The 26395-nt window shown below is 36.9% G+C and overlaps 2 long non-coding RNA genes across 2 annotated transcripts in view; one reads left to right on the forward strand and one right to left on the reverse strand.

Moving 5' to 3' along the window:
* Positions 1-3700: 3700 nt before the first annotated feature.
* On the reverse strand, positions 3701-10876 carry LOC141375223 (uncharacterized). Its single transcript, XR_012382920.1, has 3 exons — positions 10560-10876; positions 10357-10419; positions 3701-4896 (listed from the first exon to the last, which is right to left on the reverse strand). It is a non-coding gene; the product is annotated as an uncharacterized lncRNA (long non-coding RNA).
* The window catches only part of LOC137496251 (uncharacterized), a 22630-nt gene continuing 1125 nt past the window's right edge, over positions 4891-26395 (forward strand). The window contains exons 1-3 of the long non-coding RNA XR_012382919.1: positions 4891-5086; positions 24638-25783; positions 25930-26395. The exon at positions 25930-26395 is cut by the window's right edge and continues 1125 nt beyond it. This is a non-coding gene — a long non-coding RNA (uncharacterized lncRNA). The remainder of the gene's footprint in view (positions 5087-24637; positions 25784-25929) is intronic.

Genomic DNA, 26395 nt, shown 5'->3' on the forward strand with positions numbered 1-26395 from the left:
TGCATTGCATCTTTTTCAAAGCCTGTTATTTATTTTTGCATACACCTAAATAATATAATGCTAATTATATTATGAATAATATAATATCATAAAATATAATATAATATAACAAATATAATATAATATAATATAATATAATATAATATAATATAATATAATATAATATAATAAATATAATATAATATAATATAATATAATATAATATAATATAATATAATAAATATAATATAATACAATATAATATAATATAATATAATATAATAAATATAATATAATATAATATAATATAATATAATATAATATAATATAATAAATATAATATAATATAATATGATATAATATAATATAATATAATATAATATAATATAATATAATACAATACAATACAATACAATATAATATAATATAATATAATATAATAAATATAATATAATATAATAAATGTAATATAATATAATAAATATAATATAATATAATAAATATAATATAATATAATATAATATAATATAATACAATATAATATAATATAATATAATATAATATAATATAATATAATAAATATAATATAATATAATATAAAATAATATAATACAATATAATATAATATAATATAATATAATATAATAAATATAATATAATATAATATAATATAATATAATATAACATAATATAATAAATATAATATAATATAATATAATATAACATAATATAATAAATATAATATAATATAATATAATATAATATAATAAATGTAATATAATATAATAAATATAATATAATATAATATAATATAATATAATATAATATAATATAATATAATATAATATAATATAATATAATAAATATAAAATAATATAATATAATAAATGTAATATAATGTAATATAATATAATGTAATATAATATAATATAATATAATATAATATAATATAATATAATATAATATAATATAATATAATATAATATAATAAAATAATCATATTCTATTAATGTCCTGCACTCTGGTAATAATAACTCATTATTTTAGTTTGACCCATTGTCATTTTCTCTTTTATGGTCCACTTTGTATTTTCTGGCTCTGTTGTTTTTCACTGTTAACAGAACATGTGATACTGTCTAATGCTGTGCTAGTTGAATTATAATTGAACACTTTTCAGCACAAACTCTTTTTTTTTCTCTACAAAAGCGTCCTATTGCAGTTTTGAGAAAAGTCAGCACTATTTGCCTGCCGTTGCGCTGCTTCTGTGCATAAAAGGCAGGCGATAAACATTTTAATTAAGAAGAGATATTGGTGAACACAGGGGTAGTTATTCATCAAATGACTCAGAAGAGTTTTGCAATATATAATTAGTGTAATGTGAATTAATATACGCATATGTCCACTGATGCTGCAAGTTAAAGAGCTCATTCAGCCGTCTGGATTGCGGAAATTGTGTTTCCTTAATTCTGGGTCATGTTTACATGTCTGATTTGCATAATCAGCTGCTGAAATTATGTTCAGCTGTGTTGGTCTTTGGTTTAGAATTGTCCCTCATATCTGTTTGTTTCCGCTACGGATGTTTCGATACCGTTTTTCCCTTAACAATACCGATACTGATTCCTGGGCTCTGGGTATTGATCAAGACAATACCAATACTGATACTGAAATGAATTTCTGGGCTCTGGTTATTAATCCATCCAATACCAATACTGATACTGATACCAATTCCTTGGCCCTGGGTATTAGCAGATATTTTATAATTTTCATTTTTGGGCTCTGGTTATCGATCAATACAATAACGATACTGATACTGATACTGATAACAATTCCTGGGCTCCAGTTTTCGGCTGATACAATACTGATAATGATAACATTTTCTGGGCTTCTGATATTGGCCGATATCATACCGATACTGATGCACATTGCTGAGCTCCAGGTATCGGCCGATACTGATTCCTAGGCTCTTTGTATTGGCAGATACGCTACCAATTCCTAGGCTCTGATTTTTGGCCGATATGATACCGATACTGATACACATTGCTGAGCTCCAGGTATCGGTCGATACTGATTCCTAGGCCCCCGGTATCAGTTGATATGACACAAATTCCTGGGCTCTTTGTATTGGCAGATAGATACCAATTCCTAGGCTCTGATTTTTGGCCGATATGATACCGATATTGATACCAGTTCCTGAGTTCCCAGTGGGCGATATGATACTACATTTATACATATAGATTTCTGGGCTCCTGGTATGGACCAATATGATAACGAAACTGATACAAATTCCTGAGCTCTGGGGATCGGCCGATACTGATTGCTAGGCCACAGGTATCAATTGATACGATACCGATACTGATTCCTGGGCTCCGGTTATCGGCAGATACAATATCGATATTGAATTCCTGGGTTCCCGATATTGGCTGATATGATTTAAATTCCTGGCTCCTGATATTGACCGATATGATAAGGATACTGATGCAGATTCCTGAGCTCCGTGTATCGGCCGATACTGATTTCTTGGCCCCAGGTATCAGTCAATATGATACCAATTCCTGAGTTCCAGCTATTGACAGATATGATACTGAATCACGTGGTCTGGTTAACAATCGATACAATACCGATACTCACTCCTGGGCTCTGGTTATCGGACGATATGATACCGATACACAAGTAACGCCATCAGTATCGATATTGTTTTGGCTGATACTGAGAGCCTGGGAATCTGTATCAGTATTAATCAGCCAACACTTGGAGCCCAGGAATGATATCAGTATCGCTATAGCATTGGTATCATATCGGCCATTGCCATAGCGATATTGATATCAATTCCTGGGCTCCCAGTATTGGCCGAAATTATACTGACACCAATTCCTGGGCTACCAGTATCAGCCAAAATGATAGCGATACTGATAGCAATACTTGAGTTTCCAGCTGAATATACTAGCACTGTACTGTCTTAATTTTTTTACTGGTGTGCTTAGTAATAAATATTTATTATCTTGTGTATATAATATTTATAAAGTAGTTTGTAGGACTTTTGCAGCATGTTTTTGACTCGTCTGAAACAAAAAAATACCACCATGTGTTTGCAGATATATAAGAAACATGCTGAATGAACATGAAACACACTGCACAAATGAGCTATATGAAGAACAATGCTAAAGTTAGCACAGCTAGGTATGGTTTTTGGACCATGGGCGGCCATGGACATTTTTTTCGCTCTATCTTTAAATAAATTCAAGTAATATCCAACCTTTTTAACGTTCACTCACTCTCAATGCTCTCAATCCCAGAATGCACTGAGCACAATTTTAAGCTCAACCTGGACTGAATTGAACACATCCGTGCGGCATGTTAACGGTGGATGCCGTCGCGTTACACACTCACAAACAGACAGACAGACCCTCGCATCCACACACAGACAGACACACACATTTACACACAGACTGGCGCACGCACACACACACACACACACACACACACACACACTGATGGACTGAGGCTGTTTGTGACAGATGAGAGGAGCTGATGTGGAGCAGGAATACACGCGCCGCTGCTTTCAGCTCCTCCATTGTCAAACAGCCCAGTGAGATTCTGTCTGCGGCTGTGTGTGTGTGTGTGTGTGTGTGTGTGTGTGTGTGTGTGTGTGTGTGTGTGTGTGTGTGTGTGTTTGTGTGTGTATGTCTGCGGCTGTGTGTGGGTGCATGTTTGTGTATGTCTACAGTCCTGTATGTGTGTGTATGTGTGTGTATGTGTGTGTATGTGTGTGTATGTGTGTGTATGTGTGTGTGTGTGTGTGTGTGTGTGTGTGTAACGTCACCATCTCCAGCTCTTCATGACATTAATGAGCGTCTGAGCGGGAGGACAGGGCTTGATGTATGTTCCTACACACACATTTCTGCATCTGCATCAGTGTTACAGGAGCTCTTCACCTAAATATAAACCATTTACAGCCCAGCGACACATTTATTCATGACATCTCTGTTGAAAAGCTTAATGGGGTTGTGGACCACCAGTGAAACACCACTGAGGTCTGAACACAATACATATTTCTAAAAAAAACGTCTCCTTAATCATTCATTCATTCGTTTTCCTTTCGACTTAGTCTCTAATTTATCAGGGGTCGCCACAGCGGAATGAACCACCAACTATTCTGGCATATGTTTTACTCAGCAGATGTCCAATAGATGGATCAGCGACTTTTTTAAGCCTACAATTTGAGACTTTTAAAAACTCGGCGAACATCCTGACACTGAATAAACATTGTGTGTATATATATATATATATATAAGAATGAAGTCGATCAGCGTCCTCCACTTTATAAAGTTGTGTTGCTAAAAGAGGAACGCATGTGAATGAATAATTTCCCCTCCTTGTTTTTAGTGAACGCCAAAAACTTGAACATCTTGAGAGAAAATGCCTTCAAACGGTCCGTTAGAGACGCGACGCGCTCCATTTTCACGCTCTGAAGTCTGAAATACATCAAATTGAAAATCCTTCAAGCTGTCATGGCGTTTAATGGACGGCGTGTGCCTGAGCAGATGATTATACTCCTGTAATGTGGAACTTTGTTGTATAAAGTCAGTTTTATTAAGGACTGGTGTGCACTGTGGAATCGGCCCGCGGCAACACTGCCACGAACCTCCCGATGAGATGATTGTCTTCTGCCGGCGGGAGGTCGCTCATCTCCACACACGCCTGAAATTGAAACCATTATACCTCCATTTTGTTATTCATGTTTGTTAACAGGATGAGCAGGGCTCATTTTCAGGCCGTCTGTTCTCGGGGTTTCTCTCATTCACGCTCTTTGTCATTTGCTTGCTTTATTATCATGGATGTAATGGGCTCCTGTGCTGTCACACTTTGCTGAAGACCTTGACGCTTGTTTTTTCTTTCCTTTTTTTTTTCAAGGCGATGCTGCAAACGAGATTCCAGAACGACATTAGGCTCTTTTATTTTCTTGAAGAGAAATGGCATTTCCACAAACGGCTACAAGATGAAGCGACACACACAAACACAGCAGAAGCTGAATTCAGTTTCTCAGACTATTGTTGGTCACTAAACGTAAACGAAAGGAAAGTTCAGCATCAAACTTCAGGAAAAAAAGGTAATATTATACTACAAGTGTTGTATTGTACATTCATTTAATATGTTGAGTCCACTCTGAATTAAACTGCAGTATAAAAACTCCCAGAACTTTACTACTCTTACTAGTGTCTCTCAGGTCTTCACTACTCTTACTTGTGTCTCTCAGGTCTTCACTAGTCTTACTAGTGTCTCTCAGGTCTTCACTAGTCTTACTAGTGTTTCTCAGGTCTTCACTAGTCATACTAGTGTCTCTCAGGTCTTCACTAGTCTTACTAGTGTCTCTCAGGTCTTCACTAGTCTTACTAGTGTCTCTCAGGTCTTCACTAGTCTTACTAGTGTTTCTCAGGTCTTCACTAGTCTTACTAGTGTCTCTCAGGTCTTCACTAGTCTTACTAGTGTTTCTCAGGTCTTCACTAGTCTTACTAGTGTCTCTCAGGTCTTCACTAGTCTTACTAGTGTCTCTCAGGTCTTCACTAGTCTTACTAGTGTCTCTCAGGTCTTCACTAGTCTTACTAGTGTCTCTCAGGTCTTCACTAGTCTTACTAGTCTCTCTTAAGACTTTGATGGTTTTACTAGTCTGCCTCAGTACTTAGCTAGTCTTACTAGTCTGTCTTAGGATTTCACTAGTCTTACTAGTTTCTCTTAAGACTTTACTAGTTTTGCCAGTCTCCCTCGGGACTTCGCTAGTCTTACTAGTCTCTCGCAGGAATTTGCTAGTTCTACTAGTTTCTCTCGGGACTTTGCTAGTCTTATTAGTTTCTCTTAGGATTTCACTAGTCTTATTAGTCTCTCTTATGAGTTTGCTAGTCTTACTGGTCTGTTTAGGGACTTCCCTAGCATTCTAGTCTTTGTCAGGACTTCACTAGTCTTAATAAGTCTTTTTAGGACTTCACTAGTCTCACTAGTCTCTTTCAGGACTTCACTAGTTATTAAATCTCTCTTGGGAAGTTTCTAGTCTTACTAGTGTCTCTCGGGAGTTTGCTAGTCTTACTTGTCTGTCTTAGGACATCTGTAGTATTACTAGTCTCTTTGTGGACTTTTATAGTCTTAAAAGTCTCTCTTAATACTTCTAGTCTTACTAGTCTCTCTCAGTACTTAGCTAGTCTTACTAGTCTCTCTTAGGCCTTCACTAGCCTTACTAGTCTCTCTTAGGATTTCACTAGTCTTACTAGTCTCTCTTATGACTTTGCTAGTCTTACTAGTCTCTCAGGACTTCACTAGCCTTACTAGTCTCCCTTAGGACTTCAATAGTCTTACTAGTCTCTCTTGTGATTTTTCTAGTCTTACTAGGCTCTCTTAGGACTTCACTAGTCTTACTAGTCTCTCCCGAGACAGAGAGGCTTTACTAGTTTTGCAAGTCTCTCTTAAGACTTCGCTAGTCTTACTAGTCTCTCTCAGGAATTCGCTAGTTTTACTAGTTTCTCTCGGGACTTTGCTAGTCTTACTAGTCTCTCTTAGGACTTCACTAGTCTTACTAGTCTCTCTTATGACTTTGATAGTCTTACTAGTCTCTTTAGGGACTACCCTAGCCTTCTAGTCTTTGTCAGGACTTCACTAGTCTTATTAAGTCGTTTTAGGACTTCACTAGTCTCACTAGTCTCTTTCAGGACTTCACTAGTTATTAAATCTCTCTTGGGAAGTTTCTAGTCTTACTAGTGTCTCTCGGTAGTTTGCTAGTCTTACTTGTCTGTCTTAGGACATCTGTAGTATTACTAGTCTCTTTGTGGACTTTTAAAGTCTTAACAGTCTCTCTTAATACTTCTAGTCTTACTAGTCTCTCTTAGGACTTCGCTAGTCTTACTAGTGTCTCTTAGGACTTATCTAGTCTTACTAGTGTCTCATAAGACTTTGCTAGTTTAGTAGTGGCTCTTAGGTATTCGGTAGTCTTAATAGTCTTTCTCTGGACTTTGCTTGTCTCACTAGTCTCTCTCAGGGCTTCACTAGTCTCACTAGTTAATCTCTGGTATAGAAAGCAATTTTAATAAAATAAAATAAATTAAGGTCAATATTATTAGCCCACTTGGGATTTTTTTCAATTGTCTACAGTAAAACAACACTCTTGTTCAATAATGTCCCTAACCTAACTTGCCTGGTTAACCTAATTAACATAGTTCAGCTTTTAGATTGCACTTTAATCTGAACAGTATATTGCAAAATGACGAGAAAATATTACCAACTCTCAACATGGCAAAGACAAAACAAATGAGTAATTAGAAATGTGTTATCAAAACTATATGTTGGGGGAAATCTTTACTCCATTAAGCAACACTTTAAAAAATAATAATTAGAATTTCCCAGGAGGGTAAATAATTTTGAGTTAAACTGTATGTATGTATGTATGTATGTATGTATGTATGTATGTATGTATGTATAAACAGTAAGTCTTGTGTGAATATTGCTCTGGCACACACAGAATGACGCAGTTGGTCAATATTGATTTAACGTTTCCAAGCATGCGTTCTCTGCGGGTCGGTTTTAGCCGGTCACTGGTGGTCTGATGACATCATGAGAACACTCAGGTTTAACAGGACGCTCCAGCACTGGATAAATGCAAACACATGCGACTGCTTCATTCCTAGAGAATTACCCTCCACAGGATTTACTCATCAGAGAGGGAGAATAGCCAGGAATAATCAACAGTTGATGAACACACACTGAGAAAGTTCACTCTGTCATATAATAATATGATATAACAAAACTAACCCTTATATAGATATAATAACAATTGTTCAATGTTGAGGACATTCAGAAGGTGAAATGGTTAGCATTTGGATTTTATTATGCCACCATAGTCTTATTCACATTATTATCATTAAAATCATTATTATTATTAATATTGATACTATTATTATTATTATTATTATTATTATTATTATTATTATTATTATTATTATTATTATTATTATTATTAATGATTTGGGTATTATTGCTATGCTTTTGTTAATTTATTTAATAATTTTATAATAAAAATATATTTAATATATATTGTTATTAATAAGAATAATAACTAATAATAATTATTATTTTGAATTTTAATATTTTAATTACTATTAATATTATTATATTAATTATATATAATATAATATATTATATAAAATTAATGATTTTATTAGTAATTTAAAAACCATACTTGTTAATATAATTGTGTCAATTGGAATAATTATTGTGTAATTTATTATAAACAAAACAATAATAACTATTATAAATTAATATTATTGTTATTATTATTATTATTATTATTATTATTATTATTATTATTATTATTATTATTATTATTATTATTATTATTGTTGTTGTTATCATTATTATTATTATAATTATTGTTATTGTTATTATTGGTATTATTATTATTATAATTATTGTTGTTGTTGTTAATATTATTATTATTATTATTATTATTATTAATATTATTATTGTTGTTGTTGTTGTTGTTGTTGTTGTTGTTATTGATGTTATTAATATTATTATTATTATTATTGTTATTAATATTATTATTAATATTATTATGCTGTGTGTTTTTCTGTGGCAAATGGCTAATTTAATGAAAATGTCTGAAAAATCAAGTCGGTCAAAATTCAATCAAAATCCTTCAAAGCTATTATTAAGTCATTTATATATATATATATATATATATATATATATATATATATATATATATATATATATATATATATATATATATATATATATATATATATTAGCTGATGACTGCTGTACCTGTGGGCGAAAAAAAAACAAAAAAACGCTGTTAGCAAAAGCATAAATTCATAAGAATTCACAGTACGAACACAAGCATCAACAGGCCGACAGCTGAATCACATCTCATAATCTGCTAACGGAGCTGTCGCTCAGCGCTGCGGTATTCAGAGTAAAGCTGGAGCTCAGGTTTATTCACTGACCTTCAGCGCATCACATCCTGATAAAGTTACTGTCAGCGCCGCTTATTTCTAAAACACCATCTTCTGATCAGGATTCCAGCAGATGATAGTTCGGTGAAATATGATGCAGCGCATTAGTGGATGATCAGAGAGCAAACACTGTACACACTGTACAACAGATCACATTACAGAACAACCCACATCTCCTCAGACCTCCGGGTAGTCTTACTGATTGGTCATTGGTGACGTTATCTCAACAGGGGTAAAGACAGCTGAAGTTTTCTGAAATTAGTTTTACATATTCTTATTTCTAGAATATTCTGTCTAAACTAGACTAGAAAGACTAGTGAAGTCCCGAGAGAGAATATTAGCCAAATCCTGAGGGAGACTAGTAAGACTATTGAAGACTAGTAGATCCAGAGAGAGACTAATAAGACAAATTAAGTGCTGTGAGAAGCTTGTAAGGCTAGTAAAGTCCTGAGAGAGACTAATAAAACTATTGAAAACTAGTAAATCTCGAGATAAACCAGTAGCCAAGTCCTGAGAGTGACTTGTAAGACTAACTAAAGTCCTACGAGAGACTAGTAAGACTACTGAAGACCTGAGAGAGCCTAGTAAGACTAGCCAATTACTAAGAGAGACTAGTAAGACTACTTAAGACCTGAGAGAGAATAGTAAGACTAGCAAAGTCCCGCGAGAGATTAGTAAGACTAAAGAAGTCCCAAGAGAGGCTAGTAAGACTAATTGAAGTCCTAAGAGCGACTAGTAAGACTACTGAAGACTGGTGAAGTCCCAAGAGAGACTAGTAGCCAAGTCCTGAGAAAGACTAGTAAGACTAATGGACGTCCTAAGAGAAATTGATAGGACTACTAACGATCCCAGAGAGCCTAGTAAGACTAGCAAAGTCCTAAGAGAGGCTAGTAAGTCTAGTAAAATCTTGAGACAGACTAGTAAGATTAGTGAAGTCTTGAGAGAGACTAGTAAGACTAGTAAAGTCTTGAGAAAAACTAGTGAGACAAGTACAGTTTTGAGACTAGAAAGACTAGTGAAACCAGAGAGAGCGACTACTAAGACTAGTGAAGACTCGAGAGAGTGACTACTAAGACTAGTGAAGACCCAAGAGAGCGGCTGGTAAGACTAGTGAAGACCCGAGAGAGCGACTAGTAAGACTAGTAAAGTATTGACACTAGTAAGACTAGTAAAGTATTAACACTAGTAAGACTAGTGAAGACCCGAGAGAGCGACTAATAAGACTTGTGAGGTCCTGAGAGAGACTAGTAAGTCTAGTGAAGTCCTGAGAGAGACTAGTCATGTTTCGTGGCTCAGATATTCAAAGCAAAAACCTGTAGTCTTACTTCTCAGTTCTGACTGCTGCTACCTTCAGAATATTTGTTATTCATCACCAGTTTACCTGAATGTCTGTGAAGAAAACCACCATCTGCTCCAGCACATCTCAGGGAATGATAAAAGTATTCTGTTAAAATAATAACAAAATCTGTCAAAGCCTGATATAATAATACATGTTCAGTGACGTGTGTTTACAAAAGACCTATATATACAATACATATATATATTTAAATTCCCCTACAGGATGAAGGAAAACAGCTGCGTTACCTGCCAGTGACATTCAGATGTTTCCGTCCGGCTCTATTGTGGCAATAAGAGTTCAGGTTTGATGGTTAGAGATGAAATAATCCATGTTTTTGAGGAAGTTCTTTGGCGGTGATGTCACTCTGAGCGGGTTTATGTTGTGGTCACGTTTGTTTGCACAGGAAACGCAGCATGTCAAATCACGGTGAAAAATTGGATGCAATTTAGACGTGGAATAATATAAATCTGGCGAACATGACTTCATCTTTTCCTCATGTGGAAAGTGTGTCTGGGAGCGATCAGTCCGTCGTGTGTGTGTGTGTGTGTGTGTGTGTGTGTGTGTGTGTTTCTGTCATAACAGTCAGTGTTATTCCAGCAGTATATGAGCTCTGGGACTCAGCAATGGAGGTTTAACAGACTGTCGACTTTCCTCTGTGCTGTTTGCTGGACCAAACATGCAAAAATAAATAAATAAATGTGATATATATATAAATATATATAAATTTTTATTTCTTTTATTTTCTATTATTTTCATTAATATTTTATTATTTTATTATATTATTTGTTTTATATTTATTTGTGTTTTTTTGTTGTTATATTTATTTATGCATTTAAATTTATTTATTCTTGTATTTATTTAATGATTATAATTATTTTCATATTTCCGCATTCATTTGTTTTTGCTAGGATATCTTTTTAATTTAAATCAGGAAGGCGGTTCTTATATTTTTATTAATTTTATATTTTGACGATACGAAACAGAAAGTAACGAATAAAGAACTGGTAGTCAGAATTCAAGGAAGGACTCCCTCTGGTGGCCGGATGAATGGCTATTTTTATTTTATATTTATTTATTTATTTTTTTTTTCAAATTCTACATTTTTAGCACAGCTTCATTTCACAAACATCTCAAAATCGCAAAACATTTTTTTAAAAATATATTTAATTTAACATTTATTTTTTGCTCAAATTTGCATGAAACCAATTTCAGTCCTACTTGTTACATTTACTATTTAAGTTATTATTTCTATTTAATTTTCCTTTTTTTTAAAATATTTTTATCAAACTGGTAGTCAGAATTCAAGGAAAAATTATTAGTTTATTTAGTTTTTTTAATAGTTAGAAAATCTGCTCAAATTTACGTAAAACCCATTTCGAACCAATGGCTAACAGTCTGACTTGTTTTATTATATTATATATTATTATATTAAATATTACTTGTTATTATATATGCTATTATTTTATAGTTAATTTTCGCATTTTTTAATTTACGTTTTTAATTTATTTTTAATTTACGTTTTTAGCAAACTGGTCTTCAGAATTCTGGGAAGGGCTCCCTCTGGTGGCTGAAGGAATGGCTTATTTTAATTGATTATATATATATATATATATATATATATATATATATATATATATATATATATATATATATATATATATATATATATATATAGACTCTAAGAAAAGCATTTTTGCAATATATATATATATATATATATATATATATATATATATATATATATATATATATATATATATATATATATGTAAATGTTTTACTTTTTTTGCACAACTTCTTTTTTGCCAGCCATTTATTTATTTATTGGATGTGTTTTTCCGCACCAGTGTGAAAATCTGCTAATATTCGCATTAATCTCGTTTCGCTCCAGAAACACAAACGCATCTTATTCTGCCGTTTCTTCTCGCTCTCTTCGTCTCCAGAAACACAATAATTACTGCGTTAATTTTGGAAACGTGCACAAAGAGATGTTCTCGCCAATCTATCAGAATATCAATCTACCTATCAGTTATTACGCCAGAGCCATAATTGAGTGTAATTAAAAACTGCTCTAAGTGCTGTAATTAATGTCATCTGTCAAGCGCTAAAAGCTTCTGGGGGGGGGCGTAAATGACGGAGCGCCGAGACCCCGAACACACTCTCGCTACGGCCACAAGCCACACTTTACTGCATATTAAAGCTTCTGTAATCCACAACAAATGTATGTGACGGATCGTGGGAATCATTCTCACTTCGGTTTGGTTGAAAATATATCTTATGGTTTAATTATGCTAGAAATGTACTGAGTTTCTTGTCTTGTTTTTAGTCTAAATGTTCCTAAATCAAGACAAGTATGTGACAGATCCTGAGTTATGGTTCTTGCTTGGGTTTGGTTGAAAGTGTCTTATGATTTATTAAGCTACAGATTTTACTGAGTTCTTTTTTGGGTCAGACTTTATTTTGATGGTCTGTTTGTTGAATTTAAGCTACACTGTTTCTACATGCCAACTAATTCTCATTAGATTATAAGTAGACTGTTAGGTTAGGGTGAGTGTAAGTTGACATGTACTTGCGAAGTGTCTTATAGTCAGTTAAATGTCTGATGAAGGAGCAGTATCAGCAGATATTAAGCAGACGGTCTACTAATACTCAAATGGAGCGTCAAAATAAAGTGCTACCATTTTTAAATGTATTTTATATTATTATATTTGTCTTGTTTTTAGTCTAAATGATACATTTCTTGATGTAAGTCTGTGTTTCTTTAATTATTTAACAAGCAAAATAATCTGCCAATAGGCTGAGCAAAATACATGTTATTTCAAAGCATAAATTAGATTGTTTTGCTTGTTTTATTGAAAAACTCTCTTCATTTTGACTCATTATTTCTAAAAACAAGACTTAGTTTTGTGCTTATCGTGAAAATGCTTCTTAATTTAAAAGTATTTGGACTAGAAACACTGCATTTTTGTAGTTTATCTTTAAAAAAAAAAGCAAAACAGCATTTATTCGGATTCATTTCTGCTCATATGTAACATGAATATTATATTGACGCATTAATGGGAACATTATGAATATTGATTTTATATAATGTAAAAACTTCTCCACACCAAAGCTATATTATTTGATCTGCAATACAGTAATAATTGTAAAACAGTATTGCAATTCAATATAGTTGCCTTCTATGAGAATATACAGTAAAATATGGTCTGTGATATTAAATAATTAAAATATTTTATATTTTTATATATATTATGAGTATAATTAAACAGTTTTTGTTAGATTACTTTTTGTTTGGTCTTTGGTCCTGACTAATCTGATGTATCTGCACTCATATGTGTCTGTGAAGCGTCGTGTAGAGAATATTACTGTAATAGAGAGATCTGTGAGGGCTGAACTCATTTGTGTGTGTGTATTATTAGATTATTAGACCACTGTAAAGCCGAGGTGTGTGTGCAGATCTTCATCAAGGGAGTGTGTGTGTGTGTGTGTGTGTGTGTGTGTGTGTGTGTGTGTGTGTGTGTGTGTGTGTGTGTGTGTGTGTGTGTGTGTGTGTGTGTGTTTTGTTGTTGTGAACTCAGAGATCCATCAGGACTCGCTCAGTTCATTCATCACGCTTTCCTTTTCCAGCAACCTTTACTGACAAACTGCTGAGAAACACACAGAGTCACCTCTAAACTCACTGAAACACACACACACACACACACACACACACACACACACACACAAACAGTTTGTTCATTGATCATTTAGAAAGCATTAACTACCAATACAGCTTTATAATTGTTGTCAGTTGTTAATTTCACAAGTTAAGAAGAGTAAATAGACGACATAAACCGTTATTCAGTCGTTCATTTTCTTTTCAACTTCGCCGCTTTATTCATCAGGGGTTGCCACAGCGGAATGAACCGCCAACTATTTCAGCATTTGTTTTACACAGCGGATGCCCTTCCAGCTGCAACCCAGTACTGGGAAACATCCAATCATACTCACACACACACACACACACACTCGCGCACACACACGCACACACACACACACACACACACACACACACACACACACACACACACACACTCATACACTACGGGCAGTGTAGTTGATCAGTTCCCCTATAGCGCATGTGTTTGGACTGTGGGGGAAACCGGAGCACCCGGAGGAAACCCACACCAACACGGGGAGAACATGCAAACTCCACACAGAAACACCAACTGACCCAGCCGAGACTCAAACCCAGTGGCGGTTCTAGTTTAAATGCAACCCAGGCTCATTCAGAAAACATAGTCCCGTGGACGTTTCTGGAGAACGCAAATTATGTAGCCGAAGGGACGTATGGCTGCATATTATTCATTAAGCGAGTGCTTCTGGGCGGTACGACGCCATTCCTTTTCACGCTTACCAGCTGACCGTTTACCTCCGTGTGAAGGGCTTTACCGCCACAACCAGTTTGTCCAGTTAGCTCATCGAGTACGTCGGTGGACTTGAGATGCAGAGAGGAGTTAACCACATTTAGGGAAGAAGTAGGGTGGGTCAGTCGATCGGCCGGTCGCCCAGTCAATCATTCAGTCGTTCAGACAGATGTTCGTTCAACAGCAGCCTCTGGTGGGTTTACGCGAGAACAGCGCGGGCGTGAACGGCAGCGAGAGTCATTTGAAATGCGAAAAAGCGCATACATCGGTCTCTCGTGGATTCGCGAAAACAAAAATCTGCAGAAAAACGTACCTCCCAGGACATATTTCACAGTCTCCAGAAACGTCCCCGGGACTACGTTTTCAGATTGAGCCTGGGTTGTTTAAATGGCGCCATGGGCGAACCAGCCCTTATAACGTGTACAGTAATATGTTCTGTCTTTTAGTAGAAATATTACATGAGAGACTTGCTTTGTTTACCAAATAAAGTGAATCTAACTGGATTTGCATTTTAAACACTAAATAATAGTTCAAAAGATATTAGTGTTATTTTACATATTAGGTTTCAGTCATGATACTCCCTAAATAATTCAGCAGATTTTTTACAAAATTCTCCACAGAAATAGCAAAAAATGTCTGCAGATTCAGACCCTAGCGATCGCCCATATTGCCCATGCCTAAATCCGCCACTGCTCAAACCAGCAACCTTCTTACTGTGAGGCCACAGTGCGACACCACTGAGCCACCGTGCTGCCACTTCTTACAATCACCCCATATCACTCCACAGCATTTCTGAAGTGTGGCTCCAGGATATCCTTGCTTTTGTGTTCAACAGATGAGTCTCGAGAGTTTACAATCACTTGACGCTTGTGTGTGTGTGTGTGTGTGTGTGTGTGTGTGTGTGTGTGTCTTGCTTGAGTGAACTGTCCCTTTAAGACCACCTCATACACAACCTGCCCAGTCCCAGATCTACACGCCGCAGATCCCGAATGGCGTTTTTCCCTGAATGAGATGTGAATGCTTTAACCCGGCAGCTTTCAGAGCAGCGTCTCTCATTTCAGCCCAATGAAACTTTTATAATTGACTCCAGAGCGAGGCGAGAGTCATTTTGATGCATTTTCCTCGTTAGAGACGCCGGTGATTAATGATCTGGCCTATGAAACGCAAGCAGCGAAAGAGGAAATACGCTTTTCTGTTTCTGCTGAGTGAATAATTCAGGTGGGAATGATGTTCATTCCACATCTGCAGGAGAAACCGAACACCGAGCAGCTGCTGTTCCTGCTGCCCGGCTCTATAATCACAGAGTCTGCTTATAGAAACCAGCCGCTGCGTCATAAAGAGCTGGTGCCATCATCAGGCAATGACGACATGAGAAAATATACCACAGTCAACTATAGTAAACACTGTAGTGTCTTTGAACCAGGCTATAGTGAAGTACATGAATGAATCTATTGTGGTGGTTCTACAGTTGCTATGGTAACACAATGACTATAGCAATTTAGCTGTTGTGATTATTCTAGTTGCTATTGTAACACAACAACTATAGTATTTAACCTGTTGTGGATCTATAGTTCCTATGTTAACACAACGGCTATTGTAATTGATTTGTTGTGGCGATTCTATGGTTGCTATGGTGACACAGCAACTATAGTAATTGATCTGTTGTGTTGATTCTACAGTTGCTATGTTAACACAACAACTATAGTAATTAACATGTTGTGGTTCTACAGTTGCTATGGCAACACAACTATTGTAATTGATCTGTTATGATGATTCTACAGTTGCTATGGTAAGACAAAGACTACGGCAATTGATCTGTTGTGATGATTCTACAGTTGTTATGGTAACACAACAACTATAATATTTAACCTGTTGTGGATCTATAGTTCCTATGGTAACACAACGACTATTGTAATTGATTTGTTGTGGTGATTCTATGGTTGCTATGGTGACACAGCAACTATAGTAATCAATCTGTTGTGTTGATTCTACAGTTGCTATGGTAACACAACAACTATAGTAATTAACATGTTGTGGTTCTATAGTTGCTATGGTAACACAACTATTGTTAGTGATCTGTTGTGACAATTTTACAGTTGCTATGGTAACAATGACTATATCAATTTATCTGTTGTGATGATTCTACAGTTGCTATGGTAACACAACGACTATCGTAATTGATCTGTTGTGGTGATTCTATAGTTGCTATGGTAACATAATGACTATAGTAATTGTTCTGTTTTGGTGATTCTAGTTACTATGGTTAAATGACAACTATAGTAATTAACCTGTCGTAGATCTATAGTTGCTATGGTAACACAGTGACTAGTTTAGTTGATCTGTTGTGGTGATTCTACAGTTGCTATGGTAACACACCAACTATAATAACTGATCTGTTGTGTTGACTCTACAGTTGCTATGGTAACACAACAACTATGGTAATTAATCTATGAAGATCTGAGGGTGAGTAAACAGTAAGTAACTGTCCCTTTAAAAATGACATTTTCTACCAGGATGTGTATTTTTCCACACACCGGCGGCAGCCTCTCGCTGAACTCACCGATCAGCAAACATCTGGAAAGGCAGCAGAAAGTGAATGGGGCGGTCATTGTGTGAGGAGAAGCAGATGTGCTGACAGCAGAAGGTGAGCTCATGCTTTCTCTGACCGCACCGCTGAGGAATCAACTCCATTCAGGGTTGAAGAAAACCTGAAGTCCAGCCTCCAAATAACACCAGCCAGAGCCACAATCTGGCAACACAATACAGCCAGCAGAGCCAGGAGAAAAGCAGAGAGTCGTCCGCTCATTGAGGGAAATGCAGATTATGAAATTAGAGTCGTCATGAAACAGAAATTAGGTAATGTGCCTTTTTAACCACCACAAAAAAACATGGAACATTGCATGATTTCATTCTTTAGGAATCAACTGGATCGTTCAAAAAACCAAAATCAAAATAATTTGCACTTAAAAACTTTAATCACAGATCATAACCTTCCCTCCAGCCTCGAAAAGACTTTTGTTCACTTCATGTCAATTGTCCAGTGCTTTAGGGCGAAGCTATCAGTCATTAAGAGTAGACTGTACCAACTGTAGAATCACCACAACAGATCACTTACCATAGTTGTTGTGTTACCATGGCAACTGTCGAATCACCACAACAGATCAATTACTGTAGTTGTTGTTACCATTACAACTGTAGATTCATCATAACAGATCACTTATTATAGTTGTTGTGTTACCATAGCAACTGTAGTATCACCACAACAGATCAATAACTGTAGTTGTTTTGTTACCTTAGCAACTGTAGAATCCCCACAACCGATCAGTTACTATAGTTGTTGTGTTACCATAGCAACATTAGAATCATCTCAACAGATCAATTACTATAGTTGCTGTGTTACCGTAGCAACTGTAGAATCCCCACAACAGATCAATTGTAATAGTTGTCGTCTTACCATAGCAACAGATTAATTCTAGTACTTTACTATAGTATGGTTCCAAAACAATGCAAGTCATTCATTCATTCATTCATTCATTTTCTTGGCTTAGTCCCTTTATTAATCCGGGGTCGCCACAGCGGTATAAACCACCAACTTATCCACCAGGTTTTTACGCAGCGCATGCCATTCCAGCCACAACCCATCTCTGGGGAAAAAACCCTGCAGTGTTTCCTATAAATGACTGTAGTGTTTTGTCATGGTGGTGTCTTCAATAATATTTGTTAAAGCCGAAAGTGTTTGAGTCTGGGTGATGGTTTTATGATGTACTGCTCATTTAGACCATTAAACCAACATCTGACTTCATCTCAGTGTCACTGTTCAACACAATCAATCACCCGATGATTCAAACGCATGCCAATCCTCATACTTATGCTGAAAATACAGCAGTCAGTGTGTGTGTGTGTGTGTGTGTGTGTGTCCTCTGTCTCTGTATGATCAGTGTAGGTGAGCTGCATCGCTTTAATGAAATTCATGCACCATTAGAGATGATAAGAATATGATCGCTGGGAACCTCTGCCGACACTCCACTTCATTTATCACTTTTATTATTTTACAGCGTCCGGCTGAAATGCACATCAGTGTGAGAAACACCGTCACGACTCTCCCCTCAGCTCCGGGTTCACCTGTGAATCAGACGTGCAGGTCGGAGTTCAGGTGTTTCGGACCAATACATTTTCTAAATGGATGGGTTTATTTACACTGACCAAGAAAGCCATCGCATCTGTGACTGTCACATGTTCATTGTATAACACTCTTATATACCAGGCCAGGCTCATTGCAAATGCTTTTGAATCGTGACATATGTTGCTCTGAGTGCATTTCACTTCAGATGATGAATCCACTAGAGGGCGCTGGCTAGATTTTTGCTCATTTAAAATAGGTTACGTTTTGGGTACATTACATGTGGTACATTTTGTTGACCTCTAACTACTTTTGTAAATATGAAACGGTACCTGAAGAACGTTTGTTTAGAAAGGGGCGCTGAGGGCGCTGGCTATATTTTTGCAAATTTAAAATAGTTAAGGGTACATTTTGTTGGTCGCTATGTAGTTTTACTTAATATACAATAAGCTACTTTTGATGTGTTTTGTTGTGCGCCGTCTACTTTGTGCAAATATAAAATGTTATTTAGGGCACGTTGTGTTGCACATTTAAAATGAAAAATCCACTAGAGGACGCTGTTTACATTTATACGAATCTGAAATACATCCCTTAAGCAGGTGTATTTTATATGAAACTATTCAGATATCTCTCTATGGTACAAATATGAACAGTGTCCTGAATCATAGCTGGGCGTTGCGGCGCCGGTTTGCGTACCCTAATAAAAATCTATGTTTAGAATTCTAAAATTCATGGCGCGTCGCTGATCGGTGCATCCAGTGTGCGACCCCCTTTAAGGTACATTTTGTTGACCACTATGCATTTATTTTTGCACTTATTCAGTGAATATTTAATCGGTTACTTAGAGTAGTTGCAATCCACTCTGTGCAAATATGAATTAAGTTACTTAAGGTATGTTTTGCTGTACGTTTCAGATGATAAATCACTAGAGGGCGCTGTCTAGAATTCTGCAAATCTGAAATGCATCACAAGAGGTACATTTTGTTGGCCGTTATGTACTTTTAGTAAATAACAAGTTACTTAGAGTAGGTTTTTTGAGGGCATCTACACAAAAAAAAATATTCAAAGATGATTCCTTGGATTTACACAATTTTTTATGTTAAGTGGTTGTAAACAATTTAATTGTGTTAAATTTAAACAAACAAATTAAGTTGAACATTGTTCAATTTAATTTTATTGATTAAATTCAACACAAATAAATTGTTTGCAACAGTTCTGCATGCAACACTTTTTTCAGTGTACTTTGTGTGCAAATACAAAATACGTTGCTTAGGGTATGTTTTCCTGTACATTTCAGATAATAAATCCACTAGAGGGCGCTGTCTACATTTGTACTAATTTTGTATCTAGTATGTTGCAGTTATAGAAGTATCTACTTTTTTGCGAATTACTTTTAGTAAAATAAGTTACTAAAGGTTAGTTTTGTTGCATGTTAAACATGACAAATCACTAGAGGGCGCTGTCTAGATCTTTGCGAATCTGAAATATGTTATTTAGGATACATTTTGTTGGCCGCTATGTACTTTTAGTGACTTTTAAAAGTTACTTAAGGTATGTTTTGTTGGGTGCCATCTACTTTGTGCAAATATGATGTTACTTATGGTATGTTTTGTTGTACGTTTCAGATGACAAGTCCACTAGAGGGCCATGAATTTTGTACTTCTAGTGAATTAGGTTTTATTGAGGGGGCACATTTTTTTGAGCACCATCTACTTTTTTTTAAATGTAAATGTTACACAGGGCATGTTGTGCTGTACGTTTTAAATGAAAAATCCACTAGATAGACAGACAGATAGATAGATAGATAGATAGATAGATAGATAGATAGATAGATAGATAGATAGACAGACAGACAGACAGACAGACAGACAGACAGACAGACAGACAGACAGACAGATAGATAGATAGATAGATAGACAGACAGACAGACAGATAGATAGATAGATAGATAGACAGACAGACAGATAGACAGATAGACAGATAGATAGATAGATAGATAGACAGACAGACAGATTCAGGAGAAGGTTTTGAGTGTGGAGGGAATAATGAGACTGCAGAGATGATTGACAGCTCTCTCCATCAGGGCGTGGCTGAGCACAGAGACGAGCCAATGAGAGTCTGACAGCGACAGATCTGCTCATTAACCCTGTGAAAGACAGAAAGAGAGATGGAGAGAGAGAGAGAGACTCAGCTTCCGTTATGAGCTTTGAATGTAAAAGTGTTTCATTCGTCCATTCATTGACTGTGAATGTGAGTTCGACCTGCTCATCTCTCCTGCAGTCAGTGAAGTGGAGAAGACCAGCTCATCATCTTCATCTGCTTCATCATCTTCATCCGTCTGTGTGTCGTCTTCATGACAGAAACCCGTCTGTCTGTGTTGGGCTGGGCAGAAAGAAAACGCTGGGCTGCACACAATCAATGTGTGTTAGGACAATGTGGAGGAATTAGATAGATAGATAGATAGATAGATAGATAGATAGATAGATAGATAGATAGATAGATAGATAGATAGATAGATAGATAGATAGATAGATAGATGCAACTCATAATATCATTCATTCATTTTCCTTCAGCTTTGTCCCTTATTTATGAGGGCCACCACAGCGGAATGAACCACCAACTATTCCAGCATATATTTTACACAGCAGATGTCCTCCGAGCTGCAACCCAGTACTGGGAAACACCAATACACATTCATTCACACACACACACACACACACACTCGTACACTACAGCCAATGTAGTTCATCAGTTCCCCTATAGCGCATGTGTTTGGACTGTGGGGGAAACCAGACCACCCTGAGGAAACCCACGCCAACACGGGGAGAACATGCAAACTCCACACAGAAACACCAACTGACCCAGCCGGGACTCGAACCAGTGACCTTGTAACCAATGAGCCACCATGCCGCCCCTCACGATATCATATCAGTCACAAATTCATTATGAAGTACCTCAAGGCTCAGTATTCAGACCATTGTTATTTACACTTTAAATGCGCCTCTCTGATAAATACAGAGCTTTCCCAGAGATTATTGGTGTGTGTTAGGTGTTTGTTTTGTTTTTAAAAGCAAATTTAAGTGACTCAAACTCAAAAATGAACACAAACGCTATCCTGGTTTACAAAAAAAGCACGCAAAACTCTGGAGATATTAATATTCTGTTTATTTTGAGTGTTTCCAGAGCAAAAACAATAAGATTTGATAAAGTGTAAAACACACACACGCAGTGAGACAGAGAGAGTCAGGAACAGAGACTTTAGGGACATTAAACATGCTGGAAACAAAGCATGAATGAGAATAAACGCCCTGATTATTTATTATAGCACTGCTGAGAGTTTTCTTTGCATTTTAATCATCATTAGTGGTTTCCTGACTCTGACTCACACACATTAGTAATAGTACTAATAATAAAAATAATATAATAGTAATGGGCAGCATGGTGGCTCAATGGTTAGCACTGTGGCCTCACAGCAGGAATTGTAGCTGGTTTGAGTCTCGGCTGGGTCAGTTGGTGTTTCTGCGTGGAGTTTGCATGTTCTCCCTGTGTTGGCGTGGGTTTTCCTCTGGTTTCCCACTCAGTCCAAACACATGTGCTATAGGGGAACTGATCAACTAAATTGGCCAAAGAAGGGGTGGGGGGGTTGGGTCAGTCACTCAGTCAGTCAACAGCGGCCTCTGGTGGATTTATGTGAGAACAGCAGGGGTGAATGGCCTCGCGAGATAAATTTGAGGACGGGAAAAGTGTACACAGAGGCCTCCGGTGGATTCACAAAAACAAAAAATGCAAAAAAGAAAAAAAAAACGTGGCTCCTGGAAAATATTTGGCGCTCTCCAGAAATGTATACAGGGGTACATAATCATAAGGACAGCCTAGGTTGGTTAAGACATATGTTGCATTATTTAAATCTACTTTTCGATGCGATGTTGGTGTTATTTCCAGTAACTGGTATAATTGCGCAGTCATTTTTGAGTAAAAGTGTGTGTTATTCTGATGTAAAATGTAAATTGGTTTCTAGTATAAAGCAGAAAAATCGCCCCGGCGTCTGCAGACGTTCATTAATGACTCCTGGAGCTCATGGGGATAACAGTGTTTGCAGCACCGGGGAGTAAAAGGTTGTTTAAATCTGGACTTCATTACAATAATAAGAGTGTCCGAAAGCCAGCGACAACAATAGAGCTTTTGTTCTGCGGCCATGAAGAGCTTAAAGCCAAGATTCCTCAAGAAAAATGATAAATATAGCTCATAAAGAGAGCGAGAGAGAGAGAGAGAGAGAGTGAAGTCAGTGCGGACGAGTTCAGGCAGTTTTGACAGGCTCTGAATTTATCAGCGAGGTGTCAGAAGAATTAACCGAGATAAGAGCAATGTGACAAAAAACTTCTGAAGACTTCCAGACTCACAGAGAGAGTGAGAGAGAGAGAGAGACTGCAAAATATGCCTTACTTAGAGTTTTTGTCTTATTTTCTAGTCCAAATATCTAAAAACTCTTGAATCAAGAAGCATTTTCTAGACCAGCACAAAATAAAGTCTTGTTTTCAGAAATAATGAGTCAAAATGACGAGAGTTTGTCCTAAAAACAAGCAAAATAATCTGCCAAAATGAAAAGCTAGTTTGTTTTCCCTTCCACCATTTGCTTACCCTGTTTAGGAACAGAACGATCAGCCTGATCTCACGAGGAAACTGAAGTATTTTACGTTTTGTCAGTTTATCAGTTGTACGAAAATGTTCGGTTTTGAAAAGGAGGCGTGGCACCTAACCCCACCCCTAAGTCCAACCGTCATTGGGTGATGAGCAAATCATGCTAAATGGTTCAAATTAGATTGTACGAATTCATACAAATTAGCCACTAAATCAAAGTTACGATGTGCCGTGAGATTGCGTTGGAACAACTTTGCAAAGGGAGAAATTTCAGTAGTGAAATGTTTTGTTTTGTTTTTGTATATTTTATTAAGTGTTTGTGATGGATAATTCTATAGGAAATGTCTTATTCATTTATTTTATTTTCCGCTTAGTCCCTTTATTAATCCAGGGCCGCCGCAGCGGAATGAACCGCTAACTAATCCAGCACATTTTACGCAGCGGATGCCCTTCCAGCCGCAACCCATCTCTGGGAAACATCCACACACACTCATTCACACACATACACTACGAACAATTTAGCCTACCTAAATTACACATGTGTTTGGACTGTGGGGGAAACAGGAGCACCCGGAGGAAACCCATGCGAATGCAGGGAAAGCATGCAAACTCCACACTGAAACGCCAACTGACCCAGCCGAGGCTCGAACTAGTGACCTTCTTACTCTGAGGCAACAGTACTACCTACTGCGCCACTGCATCGCCCAGAAATGTCTTCTGTTATTAGTAGTATTAGTCATGTTTTCTTCCTATCAATATCAGAAATTCCAAAAGTCTGATTTGGTGCTGATTGAGTAGCGTTGAGTAATAGAGAGTGTATTGATTTGTTTGCTGATGAAATCCAAATCCTCTAAAGCAGGGGTGGGCAAACTCGGTCCTGGAGGGCCGGTGTCCTGCACAGTTTTGCTCCAACACTAATCAGGCACACCTGAACATGCTAATCAGAGTCTTCAAGATCACTAGAAATCTACAAGCAGGTGTGTTTGATCAGAGTTGGAGCTAAACTGTGCAGGACACCGGCTCTCCAGGAGCGAGTTTGCCCACCCCTGCTCTAAAGCATTGTTAGTCTGCATTATTTAGAGCTGGGAACACTTCCCTAAAGACATTATAATTTGAACGGCATCTGCGCTAATGTTAGGTTTTTTTTATTATTCCTGAGGTTTCCATAATCATGGACCTGGCCGTATCCTGAGCAGCTGCTGTGGTGGCTATGGAGGAGTGGAGAGCAGATTCTTGTAAGACCCCAGTGACAGACGATTCCTCACATTGATCCTGAAGGGCCAGCCTGAACACCAGCTGGTGACCTCTCCCCCCAGCAGCTTCTCCACGATGGACGTCCAGCGTTCTCCTGCCTCCAACCACCATAGACTGCAGCTCTGCACAAGATGTTTGGCCAGTGGAAAAAAGGTTGTGCCCCCACTGAGCCTGATTTCCCTCCAGGTTTTTTAATTCTTCACTTTCGCCAATTGGTGAAGTTTGTCTCCGCTGTCGTCACTGGCTTGCATGGTTCGGGATCTGTAGAGCTGCATGGATGCATTTGCTCTTCAGTGTTTGGATTCTCAGTAGTGAATATTAAACCACACTGAGCTGAGCAGAACTGAACTGAAACTCTGAAAACTGAACTGAACAAAAAAAAGCTGTTATTTCAGCATGCGTTTCCGGCTGAATTGAAATATTGACTAGTAAATGGGGTTTTATTTTTAGCCCCGCCTCTTATATTTTATTAAAGGGGCGTGGCTAAGCATATTTCACCCAATCAGAGTCATCTGTAAACAACTTTTATTTCAGCATCTAGTCCCAGCTGAAATGGAATATTGATTTTGGGCGGGGTTTTATTTTAGAGCTCCGCCTCTTAACTTTCACTCGCAGCAAATTAACTGTTAGAGAGGCGTGGCTAAGCATATTTCACTTAATTCACTCGAAGTAAACTAAACAGTAAAGGGGTGTGGCTAAGAATATTTCATTCAATCAGAGTCAACTATTTTTATTCCAGCATCTAGTCCCAACTGAAACTAAATATTGATTAGTGGGCGGTGTTTTATTTTAGAGCTCCGCCTCTCATCTTTCACTCACAGCAAACTAACTGTTAAAGGGGCGTGGCTAATAATTTTTCATCCAATCAGAGTCAACCATTTTTATTTCAGCAGGCATTTCCAACTGAAATGGATTATTGATTGGTGGGCGGGGTTTTATTTTAGAGCTCCACTCAATTCTCCCTCACAATAAACTAACTATGAAAGGGGCGTGGTTAAGCATATTTCACCCAATCAGAGTCATCTGTAAACAACTTTTATTCCAGCATCTAGTCCCAGCTGAAACGAAATATTGATTAATGGGCGGGGTTTTATTTTAGAGCTCCGCCCTTCATCTTTCACTCACAGCAAACTAACTGTTAAAGGGGCGTGGCTAATAATTTTTCATCCAATCAGTCAACGATTTTTATTTCAGCAGGCATTTCCAACTGAAATGGATTATTAATTGGTGGGCGGGGTTTTATTTTAGAGCTCCACTCAATTCTCCCTCACAATAAACTAACTATGAAAGGGGCGTGGCTAAGCATATTTCACCCAATCAGGGTCATCTGTAAACAAGTTTTATTTCAGCATCTAGTCTCAACTGAAATGGAATATTGATTAGTGGGCGGGGTTTTATTTTAGAGCTCCGTCTCCTAACTTTCACTTGCAGCAAATTAACTGTTAAAGAGGCGTGGCTAAGCATATTTCATCCAATCAGAGTCAATCAGAGACAATTTTTATTACAGCATGTATTTCCAACTGAAATGGGGTTTTATTTTAGAGCTCCGCCTCTTGTCTTTCACTCACAGCAAACTAATTGTTAAAGTCTGAAGCGAAATATTGACTAGAGGGCAACTTACAACTAATTGTTAAAGGGGCGTGGCTAAGCATATTTCGTCCAA

The sequence above is a fragment of the Danio rerio genome, chromosome 7, assembly GCF_049306965.1.
Source record: "Danio rerio strain Tuebingen ecotype United States chromosome 7, GRCz12tu, whole genome shotgun sequence".
In the NCBI taxonomy this organism is placed as follows: Eukaryota; Metazoa; Chordata; class Actinopteri; order Cypriniformes; family Danionidae; genus Danio; species Danio rerio.